Source organism: Peromyscus californicus, unplaced genomic scaffold (genome assembly GCF_007827085.1).
Source record: "Peromyscus californicus insignis strain IS unplaced genomic scaffold, ASM782708v3 Scaffold_5__1_contigs__length_169319896, whole genome shotgun sequence".
NCBI classification, from domain to species: Eukaryota; Metazoa; Chordata; class Mammalia; order Rodentia; family Cricetidae; genus Peromyscus; species Peromyscus californicus.
In genome coordinates this window covers 115,520,505-115,535,584 of record NW_026294573.1, presented here as the reverse complement: position 1 = coordinate 115,535,584, position 15,080 = coordinate 115,520,505, and the positions used below count along the sequence as shown (strand labels likewise).

At 38.8% G+C, this 15,080-nt stretch overlaps 1 long non-coding RNA gene across 1 annotated transcript in view; it reads left to right on the top strand.

The window, feature by feature from the left end:
• The window catches only part of LOC128097579 (uncharacterized), a 32,799-nt gene extending 19,550 nt beyond the window's left edge, over positions 1–13,249 (top strand). The window contains exon 3 of the long non-coding RNA XR_008213906.1: positions 12,773–13,249. This is a non-coding gene — a long non-coding RNA (uncharacterized LOC128097579). The remainder of the gene's footprint in view (positions 1–12,772) is intronic.
• The last annotated feature ends 1,831 nt before the right edge of the window (positions 13,250–15,080 follow it).

Genomic DNA, 15,080 nt, shown 5'->3' with positions numbered 1-15,080 from the left:
GATGAAAAGGGAATGGCTGCTTTCTGAGCCAATCAAGAAAAGGAAGAATGCTAGGTGGTAGTGGTATATGCCTTTAATCCCAGCGCTTGGAAGGCAGAAGTAGACAGATCTCTGTGAGTTTGAGGCCAGCTTTGTCTACAGGTCAAGTTCCAGGAAAGCCAGGGCTGCACACAGAGAAACCCTGTCTCAACAAACAAACAAACAATCGAAGAATGAGAACTAATGACTGAATTTAATAAGGACATGAGAAGTGACTTTATTTTATTATTTTTATAATTATAAATTGTCCTTTCCTTAGACAACACTCTAAGAGAAGGGAGGAAATATGTAGCAGGAATCTTAAAAGTTCTTACTAATAAAATCAAACCTGAGCCAGGTATTGGGGTGAACTGGAAGATCAGAGAACCGGAACAAGTCACAGCTACCTCACCTCGCCAGATCCTCAGCTGGTCTTGTCTCCTCAGACTGGAGGCCTCTGAGTCCTCGTCCAGAATGGGTCTCAGCTGAACTGTGCTGCTAGAAGCCTGAAAGCTTAACCAGCCAAATGCTTAACCAGCCAAATGCTTAACCAGCCAAATGCTTCTAGTTTCTGGTCCTCATGCCTTATATACCTTTCTGCCTTCTACCACCACTCCCTGGAATTAAAGGCGTGTGTCACCATGCCTGGCTATTTCCAATGTGGCCTTGAACTCCCAGAGATCCAGAGAGATTTCTGTCTCTGGAATGCTTGGCTATTTCCAATGTGGCCTTGAACTCACAGAGATCCAGAGAGATTTCTGTCTCTAGAATGCTAGAATTAAAGGCGTGAGTGCCACCGTTTTCTAGCCTCTGTATCTAGTGGCTGTCTGTTCTCTGACCCCAGATAAGTTTTGGGGAACACAATACCACCACAGAAATAGAAATTAGAAAGACAACATGGGAACATCTTTTGTAGAAATGAGGTGGTGGGTAATAAGGGTAAGAGCTTTGGCATGGACCTGAGTTCACCTGGGAATGGTTTCCAGGTTCAAGCAGAGGGGTTGCTAGTTGGCAGGAATGCATTCCATTCTTCCAGAATAGGGTGGCTTATTTTTTCCACTAAAGACAGAACAAGAGACAAGAATTTGCTACAAGTGTTATTTGTTAAGAAATCTTAGTAAATGGATATGAGCAATTATAGATACACACACACACACACACACACACACACACACACACACACACACACACAAATTAGCAAGAGTTTCATATTAAAGAAACTGTTAGCCAGATACTAAACATTTAATGAAAAGAAAGGAATGACCTGATTTGATACAAGAAAATATAGTATGTACCTGTGTACCCCTGGGAGAGAACTCCATTCAGAATTTCAGGAGCATAGTGCTTTCCTTAGTTTCTTTCTTTTGATGGAATACTTTATTTTCTAGTTCCTTTCATTTGATAGAACACCTGACAGAAACAACTAAAGCAAGGCTTGGACTGTCTTGGCTTTGAGGATGTAGTGGAGGTTGGGATGGGAGTGTATTGCAGATTTATTTGGTGGCAGGCACATGAGACAGCTGGCTGCCTTTCTTCTGCAGTCAGGATGGAGAGAGTGCTCAGGCCAGAAAAAGACAGGGCTATAACCCACAACTGGTCTATAGTGACTCATTTCCTCCTGTGAGGCCCAACTCAGGATCACCTCCTAGAATTAAGTATTCCAACACTTGAACCTGAGAGGGACATGTCACATTCAACTCCTAAAGGTGTAATAAAGACCACATTGGCTTTTGTATTGATTTTATTATGATTTTTAAATTTTCTAAAGTCAATGAATATTTTAGCTATCTAGACCCAAAAAGAACTGCACTTTTCTCTGGCTGAACCTTTTTAGAAAATAAATGGAATATATGACTGATGTGAGGGATTTTTTGGATTTTTTGTTTGTTTGTTTTTTTGCAGCTGTGTTGGAGGTGGCACTAGGGATACACTTTTTCTTAAAGTACCAATAAAAACTGAGAACTACACCTAAATCACACCTCAACACAGTAGTCATAGTGTAAGGGAGACTGCTCCCTGAGAAGGCTGCACAAGGGCCTGCTCCAGGGTCTTGCCAGAAAGAAAGGCTGATGTAAGTAATTACCAACTGCTTTTACACAGCTCAGTAGATCCATAAACTGTATGGAAGAGTGGACCTTGGACCTTGGATAGGAAGGCTCTAGAGGACTGCACAGGAGGCAGTCTCCAGAGGCCTATTGGAATTGTGTCTGGATGAGTGCGGATACATCTGTGTGGTGGCTATTCTAGGTTGTCACCTTGACTACATCTGGAATTACCTGGAACCTATGCAGCTGAGTACACCTGTGAGGGATTTTTCTTAATTAAATCATTTGTTGTGGGAAGATCCACCTTGAATCTGGGCCACACATTCTGGTGGTAGCCAATATAAAGGACATGGAAGAAGGAAGTTTGCTCTCTTTGCCTGTTTGCTTTCACTCTCTCACAATTCCATTCCCTCACTGGCATTTGAGCCTGCAGGTCAGGATTCCAGCATGTACTGAAGATCACCTGAGACATCCAGTCTCATGAATTGAACAACTACTAGATTCTTGGTCTTTAGGTTGTAGGTTGGTAGCCAACCTTTGTTGGACTAGCTGGACCGCAGCCCATAAGCCATTCTAATAAATCCTCTCTCTCTCTGATGATATATATATATATCTATATATATCTATATCTCCAATCTACCAATTCTGTTCCTCTAGAGAAACCTGATTAATACAGTCTGAAAGCATTAAAGGACTCAAACCATCATCTTAAAATATAGCCACAAAATAACAGCATCAAATCAGCAGGTTTTTCAGTAAGTTCCACAGATCCTTGAAGGATTCGGTAGTCTATATTCAGTAAGTTTTGTTCCTGAGAAAGAAAGGAGGAAATCCCCACACAAACTCTTCACAGTACTTTATAGGAGAATGTAAGCAAACTTAAATACTTAAATTTCAAACTAGACGCAAAACTCTTATAATAAAATTACTAAGCTATATTTATCAATTATTTTTCAAATCATGGTAAGACCAAATCTATCAAAGAAAGGGAAAAAAGGTTGAAGACATGAAGCATATTCACCATACTAATAAAGGAAAGAAATATAAAGCTTGTAATTATCTCAACAGACATTTTGATAAAATTCATCATCCATTTAGATTGAAACAACAGCAAACTAGGAATGTGAAGGAACAGCTTTTTAATCTGAAGAGGTCATGGAAGCCTGCAGCAACTCTCATTCTTCATGCTTCTGCCTGGTATGAATATTAAATACAAAGATATGTGTAACTCTAGATGTTATCACAGAACAATTGAATTTGATTTTGCCATTTCTTCTTTGATTTTCTTCTTCTCTTGAAGGCCTTAGACATAGACTGTGGAGTTTAAATTTTTGAAAAAAAAAATGCCATTGCACATTTTGAATGGAATTGCATTGGGTAAATAGATTTATTTGATAATTGTGTCTTTATAATATTTATTCTGCCTAAATTGGAGTGTAATTTATATCCTTTTTGCAATCTTCTGATAGGTCCAAGAGTAATATTATCTTTCAATTTTTAATAGCATTTACTAAATTTATTTGCATGTGCTTAGTTGCATTTATTGCTATAATAAATGGCACACTTATGAAGATTCTATTTTTAATGTCCTGGGGCTGTGTTCAGAAAAAAAAAAACATTGATTATTACCATGATTTGTTTCAACCAAGCTTCTAAATTTTATTAATTCAAAAAATTGGCTATTAATTTTCTTAAGATGTTCTATGTGGACAATCATAACATTTGTTTAAAAAGAAGGTTTTCTTTCTTCGTTGAGCTGTTGATCTGGCTGAAAAATGAAGAGCCCTACATGTGCTTTGAAGGTGTGGTCCCTGACCAAGCACTATTCAGAGGGTCTTCTCTTGGAGGGGTCTCCTTTCATCAACATATTAATTAATACATTGGTGAAGTCAACGTTTGAATAGGCTATTGAGAAGTGAGGAGAGTAGAAGGTGGGCTTTGATGGGGTCATTAGGTCACTGGGGTTATTCCTTGCAAAAATAAGCCATTCCCCAACCTCTTCTCCTCTGCCTGCCTTTTTCCTAGCCACCATGAAGTACTTTGTGCCACAAGCCCTTCCATCAAGGGGCTCTGCCTTACAACTATAGAAATCACAGAGACAGCCAAACATGAGCTGAAACTGTGAAAACTATTGGCCCCCCTCAAAAAAATCCTTCTTTCTCTAGGTGCTTTCTCCCAGGTATCCTGTTATAAGTATGAAATTCACTGCCTAACACTTCTCTTATCATCTTTCAAAGTCTTACTTTGAAAGTAAGTACTTGAAAGTACTTATCAGTGTTACTCTGCTAATAGATAAGCAGCATTCTTTTGGCCAAATGACATCTGAACTATCAGTACTATTTAGTACTATCAGTAGGAAATAAAAACTACCCTTAAAATTAAAAGTTAAACATGTGTTAAATTAACTTCTTCAGACTGGAGAGATGGGTCACTGGCTGTTTTTCAAGAGGACCCAAATATTCAATTCCCAGCACCATTATGGTAGCTCACAACTGTGTGTAACTTCAATCCTAGGAGATCCACTTCCTTCTTCAGGCCTCTGTGATCAATGTATGCACAAGGAGCACATACGTGCAGGCAAAGTGCCCATACACATAAAATACCTAAAATTCATTTCTTCAGCCCTGACAACGTGTGAACTAGATTACACCAAAGATAAGCTCTTTCTAAAACTGATGAGTCAACTGGTAGCACATGAACAAGCAAATGGAACACTCCTAGTTTCTATGTAGGTGACTGCAATGTCTGCAAAATCACATTTTCAGTGCAGAAATGACAGGGGACCAGGTGGCAGTCCTGCTGTTATATGATAGTAGGATGCTCTGCACAAATGGCAGCTGTGCTAAGAGCCATTGTCCCTCCACAGTAACAGTGGTGACACTGGTCTATGTGGCTTGTCCCTGAGCCTGCCTGTTGAGATAACTTGCAATCTGTTTAATTTTAACCAAGCTTCTGCTAAGAACCTTGGATAATGTTTCGACTTTCAAGGAAATGCTCTATAACATCATATAGTGCTGAAGGTAGATACGTACTATTTTATAAAAATTAACTTTGATCCCAAAGTTGATGGTAAGATTTCTGTGAAATGAGAAATTATTAATCAACTTTGTAATTTTATGCATCTTTGTTTCCTGATATCATCTGCTCTGTAGTATGTCACTACAGAAAAGTGGAGGAAGAGAAGTCCAATACTAAATATTTCTCAAAGCCCTCAGAATGTCTTCAATGATGATAGTTTTGTTTTGTAGTGGGTTTTAGTTACACGTGGCCAGATTTAGTTCACTTTTCACATACTTTTCCTGGAAAATCATTATAGCTAACCAGCACAATCAAGTTTTTCTAAGGGAGAATTGGGGAATTTTTGTTAATGAAAATGGTTGCATTCAAATGTTCTCTTTCTTCCTGACTGTATTTAAAACATTGTATACTTTTTAAAACTTAATATAGCTTTTCTAATTTACTATAAGAAAGTTGTTTAGAGAATTTTTTATGATTTTAGAAAATAATGTTATACGTTTAATTCTTGGTAACTAATATCAAATGATGGCCTATTTTGACTGTTTTCAAAGAAACTTTTACTCTACCTTTTTTGAAGAATTATTATTTATTTACTTATTTGCATGCATGTATGTGGATGTATCTATACCTGTGAACATGGGCTCAGCTAGCATCATCTTTCACTCTCCACCTATTCCCTTGAGTTGGGGGTCTCACTCTCTGAACTGTCTTGGCTACACTGGAAACAAACAAGATCCAATGATTCCCACTGTCTCTGCCCTCCTCATAGACAGGGTTATAGGTATGTGCTAGACACACAGCTTGTTAGGTGGATGCTGGGATCCAAACTCTGGTTTCTGTAATTGCCAACAAATGCTCTTTCCTGCTGAGCCATCTCTGCAGGCCCCATTCTTTCAGGTTACCATCTCTAGCGATTCTCATTGATTGCCCTCCTTCTCCCAACCAGCACCCTTTCTATGTCATGTCCTTTTGCTATTGTTGTTGTCCTGTTCTTTTGTTTGTTTGTTTGTTTTTTCTTTCATTATAGTCATTTAAATGGCCGTGGATGAAAAGTTACTAATAGACATGTCACCAATGTTTTACCTTTGGAGATAGTGTCTTTTCCTTCCCCAACAACCCTTAAGTATGCATAGATCTTCAAGGTGGGGTGAGGGCTCATAAGTCTCTGCCCACTCCTTGACAGGATGTGGATGGACGAGGTCTTGTGAAGAAAATCATAGCTGCTATGAGTTCAAGAGCACAACAGCCACATCATATCAGGAAGAGCACAACAGCCATATCATGTCAAGATGACAACATTCCCCAACAATCGACCCTATCTTCCTCTTGTTACATTCTTTTCACCACTTCTACACAATTCTCTGAACAGTTTTGGGATGACATAGATGTTCCATTTACGGCTGAGTATTCAACAGTCACTTATTTTTAGTACTCTGACAAGCTATGAGTCTCCTCGGGTCCAGATGCTCACTACGAAAGGAAGCTTCTTTGACCAAAGCTGAGGGAAGCACTATTCTATGGGGATAGAAGCAATTGCTTAGAACTTCTCATCAACGGTCTTGCTCAACTATGAATCCTGTGTGCTACACTGTCAATATTTCAGGGAAGATGCCCTCTTTGATGGAATGCTTGCAAGTCTGGTATGGTGGTAACCAACTTATTTCTCATTGACACTGAGGACTGCTCCAGAGAAGGTAATTTATATCTACTATTACATAGACAGTTAAAAGCCATTGGCTGAGGAGGGAAATTCTATGGATTAGTGGAGAAACTACAGCTTTTGTTTGTTGAATGGACATGAAATGCCTGTCAATTTTTCTTTTTCTATGTCTTTACATTTTTCCTACATATATTTTCAAATTTATTTATGTTCATATTTTTTAATTTCATGTTTCTTTTCACCTATTCATAAGTTGACACATAGATCATTAATCTTTTATTTGTCTTTATCTTCTAATATTTTTATTTAAATTATTTCATTGTAGCCTTTAGTAAATTTACTGACCCTCAAGTAACTTTAGAATGTTGGCCTTTTGAATTCAATTTTCCATATCAGGTTACTGCATAATTTTAAAAAAATGTTTTCTGTTGTACTGCAATATAATTGTGGATTCATTTTGTTTATTCACCTTAAATTTCTTTCTATGGCTGAAAAATTCAAAATGATTCTTTTCTTTCTTTGTCAAACTTCTTTGAATGTGCTTTGAATGTATTGCATTCCCCACATCTTTCAACCATGCTCGCTATCATATCTCTGTCTCTCTCTGTGTCTCTCTCTGTGTCTCTCTGTCTCTCTGTCTCTCTGTCTCTCTGTCTCTCTGTCTCTCTCTCTCTCTCTCTCTCTCTCTCTCTCTCTCTCTCTCTCTCTTTCTCTCACTCTCTCTCTCTCTCTCTCACTCCTGCGTATCATTCCCCTCAAACCTACCATTATCCCACTCATTCTTTGACTTGACTCAATAAGTTGGGTACATGGATTCTTGGGCTTTTAACTTAGGTAAATCTCATGTGTCTTCCCATGTACATGAGTTTTACTGTCTTTGTTTTATTCATTTTTTTTTAACATGACCAGGGTGTAAATTTTCACATTGGGTTATAGTTTCACTATCTCTCTTTTAAAAATGATTTTAAATAGACACCTATTTCAAGTTCCTAATTTTAGACTTTCTCTTGAAAGAACTTTTAGATTTCGTGGTAGATTGTTTCCTTTGTTTTCACGGGTTTTATTTTTAAACTACCAGTAGGTAAAGATTGTTTTTCTCATGTGAGATTTCTAAAGTTTGTATTACTAAAACCATTTATGTAGCAATTATTTCAATACTTGGAGTTGACATACCACCTAGTTAATATTGTCACTAAAGTACAGGGAAGATATAAGGTAGGGCACAAGTTTCTCATAGACATTATTAATACCTAAAACATGACAGAAAAGATTATTTCCTTGGATAATTTCTGGAGGCACAGTTCTTCCATAGCTGACAGATGCGAAGTCTTACCTTTTCTGCTCTATCTTTCAAAGCCCAAGAAACAGCAATATCTCTTTCTCATTCTCATCTGTTCCTTTAAAGACTCCAAGGTGACTGGAACTTCATGCTATGATGGAGTGCCTGATACTAAAGCAAGTTTCTCTTTGCATAACCAAATACTGAAAGGAAAAGACCAATAGAAGAAAGGGAGGGAGAGTGGAGGAGAGGGAGAGGGAGAAAGACAGATCTTTAAACTATACAGGAGGCAGTTAATGGAGCTTGGACATAAAGGGCCAATATAGTAGGGGAAAACAAAATGCAGTGTAGTAGTCTCACAGTGAAAGGCAATCAAGATATTTGTCACTCTGAGGTATAGTACATGAGGTCTTAATAAGCCACTGTTGGAAGATGTGAAAGTGTCACTGACCCTTAACTGAAGAAGTCAACATAAAACTTGGTGCTACCAAACATTCCCAGACTCAGAAATCCATTATATGCAAGAAAAGACATTCATGCAAAAGTGAGCCAGACATTTACATCATATTTTCTTTCGACTTTAGGTATTTGATGATTTCTAAACTCAGAATATTTCTAAAAATGGGCAAACAGAAAGTAATAGACTAGTGCTCAGCAGAGTTTTTGGCATAACTGTGAAACTGAAAAAAATAAATCTTGATTTCAAGATGCATCAAAGAAGAGTGACCACAGTATGTGCTTGGCCTTCCAGTGAGATCTCTGAAGTGGAGAGATCATCTGAAGGGGAGAGATCATCTAACCTGAAGGTGTTCACTATATGGGTTTTGTTGTTTGTTTTGCTTGGTTTGGTTTTTCTGTTTAAGAAATTGGTTCATCTCTAAAGGAACGAAACATCGAGCCAGGCGGTAGTGGTGCATGCCTTTAATCCCAGCACATGGGATGCAGAGCCAGGCGGATCTCTGTGAGTTCGAGGCCAGCCTGGTCTACAGAGTGAGTTCCAGGAAAGGTACAAAGCTACACAGAGAAACCTTGTCTCAAAAAACCAAAAAAAAGAACATAACATCATCCATACTGTCCTATTTGTGCATTAAACTACTCATTTAATGTATGTACAAGAAGACAGAGAAGAAAAAGAAAACTAAAACTTTAAATTTATCTGCAGCTTATGATGCAGAAAATGAGAAAAAAATGGAGATTTTTTTTTTTGCCCAGAAAACTAAAATGCATTTGAGGGAAATCTAACAGTGGAATCTAGTCAATTAAAATGGAGACTGGGTGGAAAAGTTAAATATAATATGGGGGAGTCCTGTGGTTTGGGGGAGTTAGTGGGGAAGATCCTGGACAAAGCTTCTCTGCAGTGAAGGCAGGGAAGGCCATACTAGGCCACCCATTGGTTGTGGAACCCAGGATAAATCTGGTTGGTATCAGAAAATTCATGAATGGGGAGGCTAGGGAGTATTCACCCGACTAGATCCCCAGAGGAAGACCCCTGGGAAGTCTGGGAATCCAGTGGAGTGATGGAAGTGGCCCAGAGGTAGTTGCAGGTGGGACAAGTCCTGGCAAAAGCCTATACCTTGCCTGCAGTGATGGCAGCAGTGGTCAAATTAGGTCAGAGAACCATGTGTGTAACCCTATGGCAGACTAGTGGTTGGCTGGTGAGCAGACACAGGTGGCCAGATTAGGCCTGGGTACTGGTTATCCCACCTAAGCTAGACCTGGCATGTTTCTAAAGGAGAAGAAGATGGGGTTGTGAGGGATGCTTATCAGTGAAGACCTTGGAAAAGGACTGGGGAGACTGGCAGAGGCAAGACAGAAGGGAATTGTGGGTGGACACAGATAGGGACGTTCTGGTAGAAACTTAGAACTTGGATGCAGTGAACGTAGAGAGATGGTCTTCCCAGGAAAAGAGAACATCAATTGGTTGTTCAGTGCCAAACAGCCCTGAAAACACACATACAAGAAACATAATATTGAAAGAGCAGTTTATACTTAGAGTATATATGTATATACGCACACATATATTCATGCAATAACAATGAAAAAAGACGAAGTGAATTTAAGGGAAAACAGGATGGATATATGAGAGAGTTTGGAGAGAGGAAAGAGAAGGGAGAAATGTAATTATACTATAATTTCAAAAAAAATGAAGAAATACAGGCACACATGTCACACATGTGCACACATGTGTGCACGTGCGCACACACACCTCCCAGTGGATTAAGTTAGCAGAAACTAACACAGAATATAAGGTTATGTCACTGGAAGAGAGATAACTATCAAATCCTGCAAGTGGAGCTGCTGGAATTTGATGCTTGAATGAGAGTGTAGGTTTTTGACTTTTTGAAAAAAGTTTGTATGTTTTTTGTTTTGTTTTATTTTGTTAGGTTTTGTTTTGTTTTTTGTGTGTGTGTGTGTGTGTGTGTGTGTGTGTGTGTGTGTGTGTGTGTGTGTGTGTGTGTGTGGTTACTAAGATGCCTGGGTGATTATCCAATGAGGCAAACCACCCATATCAGTGTATGTGGTTGATAGCAAAGGGAGACAGCAAGTGTCCCTTCTGCTCTCGGGTCCATTGCAGCAGTGCAGACCACCACATCTTATCTGCTCTGCTTTCTGCAGCTTTTCCTCCAAAACATCACAGCTTACAAGACCTGGAGGAGCTCCAATAGGCTGGCGTGATGTGACATGAATGTGCAAAATAGACTTATCTGAATAGCACATGACATAGATTTCAAAGATCTTGCTGCAGACAGGCTGGCTCTTGGACACTTGGCCTCCAGCCTGTTTCCTGTTGGCCTGCATGCACATTGTACACCTGGAAACATCTCTGGATGACTACTGACTCCGTAGACATGCTTGCAAGCTACACGTGCTTTCCTCAAAGAGAGACCACACTCAATACGAAAAACTCAGCATAAAAAGTTCCATGTTGCAAAGCCAGTTACACTGAACCTGGTAGAAGAGAAAATAGAAAGTAGTCTTGAATGTATTGGCACAGGAAACCATTTCCTAAAGCAGAAGCACAGACACTAAGAACAACAATTAATAAATGGGACCTCTTGAAACTGAGAAGCTTTTGTAAGGCAAAGGAAACTGTCAATAAGACAAAACGACAGCCTACAGAATGGGAAAAGATCTTCACCAACCCCATATCTGACAAAGGGATTATCTCCAAAATATATAAAGAAATTTAAAAAAAAAAGCTAGACATCAAAATAGCAAACAATCTAATTTAAAAATGGGCTGTAGAGCTAAACAGAGAATTCTTTTTTTTTTTTTTTTGGTTTTTCGAGACAGGGTTTCTCTGTGTAGCTTTGCGCCTTTCCTGGAACTCACTTGGTAGCCCAGGCTGGCCTCGAACTCACAGAGATCCGCCTGCCTCTGCCTCCCGAGTGCTGGGATTAAAGGCATGTTCCACCACTGCCCGGCAAAAACAGAGAATTCTTAACAGAAGAATCTTAAATGGCTGAAAGATATTTAAAGAATTGCTCAACATCCTATTGGTGAAATTATTAAGGCCGCTCCATGTAGTTACAAGGGAGGTTTATTAGTGGCATAACTTACAAATGAAGGGATAGGTAGGTCACAGGGTCTGGGGAAGGTGTGTCACAGTCTGGTGGTGTTCTCTGGAGAACTCTGCTCAGTCAACCTCCACTGTCCAGGGTCCAGGAACAGAGAGAGAGCATCACATCTGGATCTCAGGTCTTCAGGGCCCTCTCTTGGCCCTGCCTTGTAGGCATGACAGTTACTGAAGCCTCAATGGGGGTTGGAACTTCCAGATCAAAGCTGGAATGGCTACCCACTACAGCATCCTTAATCATAAGGGAAATGCAAATCAAAATGACTCTGAGATACCATCTTACACCTGTCAGAATGGCTAAGATCAAAAACACTGATAACAGCGTATGTTGGAGAGGATGTGGAACAAGGGGAACACTCCTTCACTGTTGGTGGGAGTGCAAACTTGTACAGCCACTCTTGAAATCAGTATGGCGGTTTCTCAGAAAATTGGGAATCAATCTTCCTCAAGACCTAGCTATATCACTCTTGGTCATACACCCAAGGAATGCTCATCCATACCACAAGGACATATGCTTACCTATGTTCTTAGCAGCATTATTCATAATAGCCAGAACCTGGAAACAACCTAGATGCCCTTCAACTAAAGAATGCATAAAGAAAATGTGTTACATATACACAATAGAGTATTTAGCAGTAAAAAACAATGACAACATGAAATTTACAGGCAAATGGATGGAATTAGAAAATATCATCCTGAGTGAGGTAACCCAAACTCAGAAGGACAAACACAGTACATACTCACTCATAAGTGGATACTAGATGTAAAGCAATGGATAACCAGACTACAACCCACAGCTCCAGAGAAGCTAGCTAACAAAGAGAACCCTAAGAGGGACACATGGATTGCCCTGGGAAGGGAAAATACATGAGATCTCCATGAGTAAACTGGGGATGAGGTGGTGGTGGGGGTTGACAATAGAGGGTAGGGGATGAGGGATGAGAACATAAGTGAATGGGATGGTTGAGCTGTAACAGGAACAGAGTGGGAGAGCAATGAAAGAGATATCATGATAGAGTGAAACATCATGGGGATAGGGAGAAACCGGGTGCTAGGGAAGTTCCTAGGAATCCACAAGGATGACCCCAGCTTAGACTACTACTAATAGTGGAGAGGGTACCTTAACTGGCTTAACCCAGTAATCAGATCAGTGACTACCCTAACTGTCATCATAGAGCCTTCATCCAATAACTGATGGAAACTGATGCAGAGATCCACAGCCAAGCACCAGGCCGAGCTCCAGGAGTCCAGTCAAAGAGAGAGAGAAGAAGGATTCTATGAGCAAGGGGCATTAAGATCATGATGGGGAAACCTACAGAGACAACCAAACCAAACTAGTGGGAATTCATGAACTTTAGACCAACAGCTACAGAACCTCCATGGGACTGGACTAAGCCCTCTGCATAGGCGAGACAGTTGTGCAGCTTGATCTGCTAAAGGGGCCCCGGTAGTAGGATCAGGATCCATCCCTGGTGCATGATCTGGCTTTTTTGAGCCTATGGTGGGATACCTTGCACAGCCTTGATGCATGGGGAGGGGCTTGGATCTATCTCTACTGAATCTACCAGGTTCTGCTGACTCCTCATTGAAGACCTTACCTTGTTGGAGGAGGGAGTGAGTTGTGGGCCATGTGGAAAGGCTGGAGGAGTGGGAGGAGGGAAGAGAGGGGGGTCTGTGGTTGGTATGTAAAATGAATAAAAAATTCATTAATAAAATGAAATCAAAAGCCAAAAGTTCCATGTTGTTTCTTCATATTGTTTAAGGACAATTAGAAAACCAAGCTATTAAGTTATTATTGTTAATTGGCATACAAGCTAGGAATAACTGTAGTCCCCAAGTACTTTCTCTCTGTAAGCAAAGGCAACAGGATAGTGACAGAAATTCAAAATATCTAAAGGAGTCTACACAGTGAGTTTAATTTTGAAGATCTTATGTTTTAAAATGAATTTAATTCAAAAACATTTTCCAAATGTAAAATTATACACGTTAAAATGAAAGAGATTCACGCAACTGTAGACAGTTCCTGTGTATTCTTTCAGTAGAAGATTTATTAAATTAACTTATATATTGACCAATATGTATAAATGTCACACTCTTAAAAATCAGTATATTTATATATGTATATATACATATATTTGAATTACAGGAAAATAATTTATGTTACTGCACAAACATACTTTTTGAAAGCATGAATACTAGAAAGAAAACATGAGAAACTTCTCTGGGATATCAGTAATATTTAATAACTAAATATGGATCATGGACATTTGTAAAGACCTCCAATCTCTACAAATACCATTTATTTCCTTGGTCCTACATAACTCATATTATCCCAAAAACAAATAAAGAACAGAAGCATGAATAAAGACGCATTCCTGGTCAGTTGTTTTTGTAAAATTCTTACCTACCTCTTTATTATGTGCCTGGCACCACACTGTAACCTCATTTTTTAAACTTAGAGATAGCCCATAATTTCTTACTAGGTAATACAGAATTGAATATATACATACATATACACATACACATATATATTCAAATATATTATATTTTTATATATGATATATATTTATAAATTCAGTATGTGTGTACATGTATGTGTATATACATACACATATATGCACACAATAACACATATATACAACAATCCAAGTTTCTGGGCAACCTTCATTCCTTGGGAAAATATGAATTGATTTACTCTCTCTCACATGTGTTTTACCAGTTGAATTGAAAGCTGTGGAAGTCTTCATCACATTTACTTTTTACATTGCTTTTCACCATTTTACAATGAGAAACAATTTGTTATGTGTCTGGGCATGCACATTATCAAAATAAAAAAGTTACAACTGGTTTCAATATGACTTAAAAAATGCCAATCCTGAGCATAGCAGAATTGTGCATCAATTGGTTGCATGAATTTTGGTGTGTACTTACAGTCAAGGTCTAGACCTACACTAGCATGATGATGTGGCTCTATATTTGGTGTCAGAATTTTTTATAATATATTATTAGGAAAGATGTTATAGAACTCAAGTATATTATGTGTTTGATTTTATTTTAAAAGACAGGTAAATATTAGTGGAATAGGAATACAATTGCCATTAATGATAGAAATGGGTGCTGTGCATCGGGAAATTCGGGCTTTGTTTGACATATATATGCTTCATAACTTTCCTCTGACTAATATCCCCAAATAATTTTATAGCAAAGGAATAAGGGCTAACATCTTGATTTATTTTAAGAGAAATATCTAATATATGAGTCTTCTGGCCACAAAAATATATTATAGAGATTCAGCTGTGTATTAAAGCTATACTTTGATCAACCAAGGGTCCGTCAAATGGGAAGCCATTTATCACAGAATATTTGGTGTTATACAGCTTTAATATTCAGCTGCGCCTTGCTATGAATTTCTTGTGGGCTCATATACTACTAGACCATTGCCAAACAGTTCAGCTTCTCAGATTTGCTAAACCTCTAGGTAAC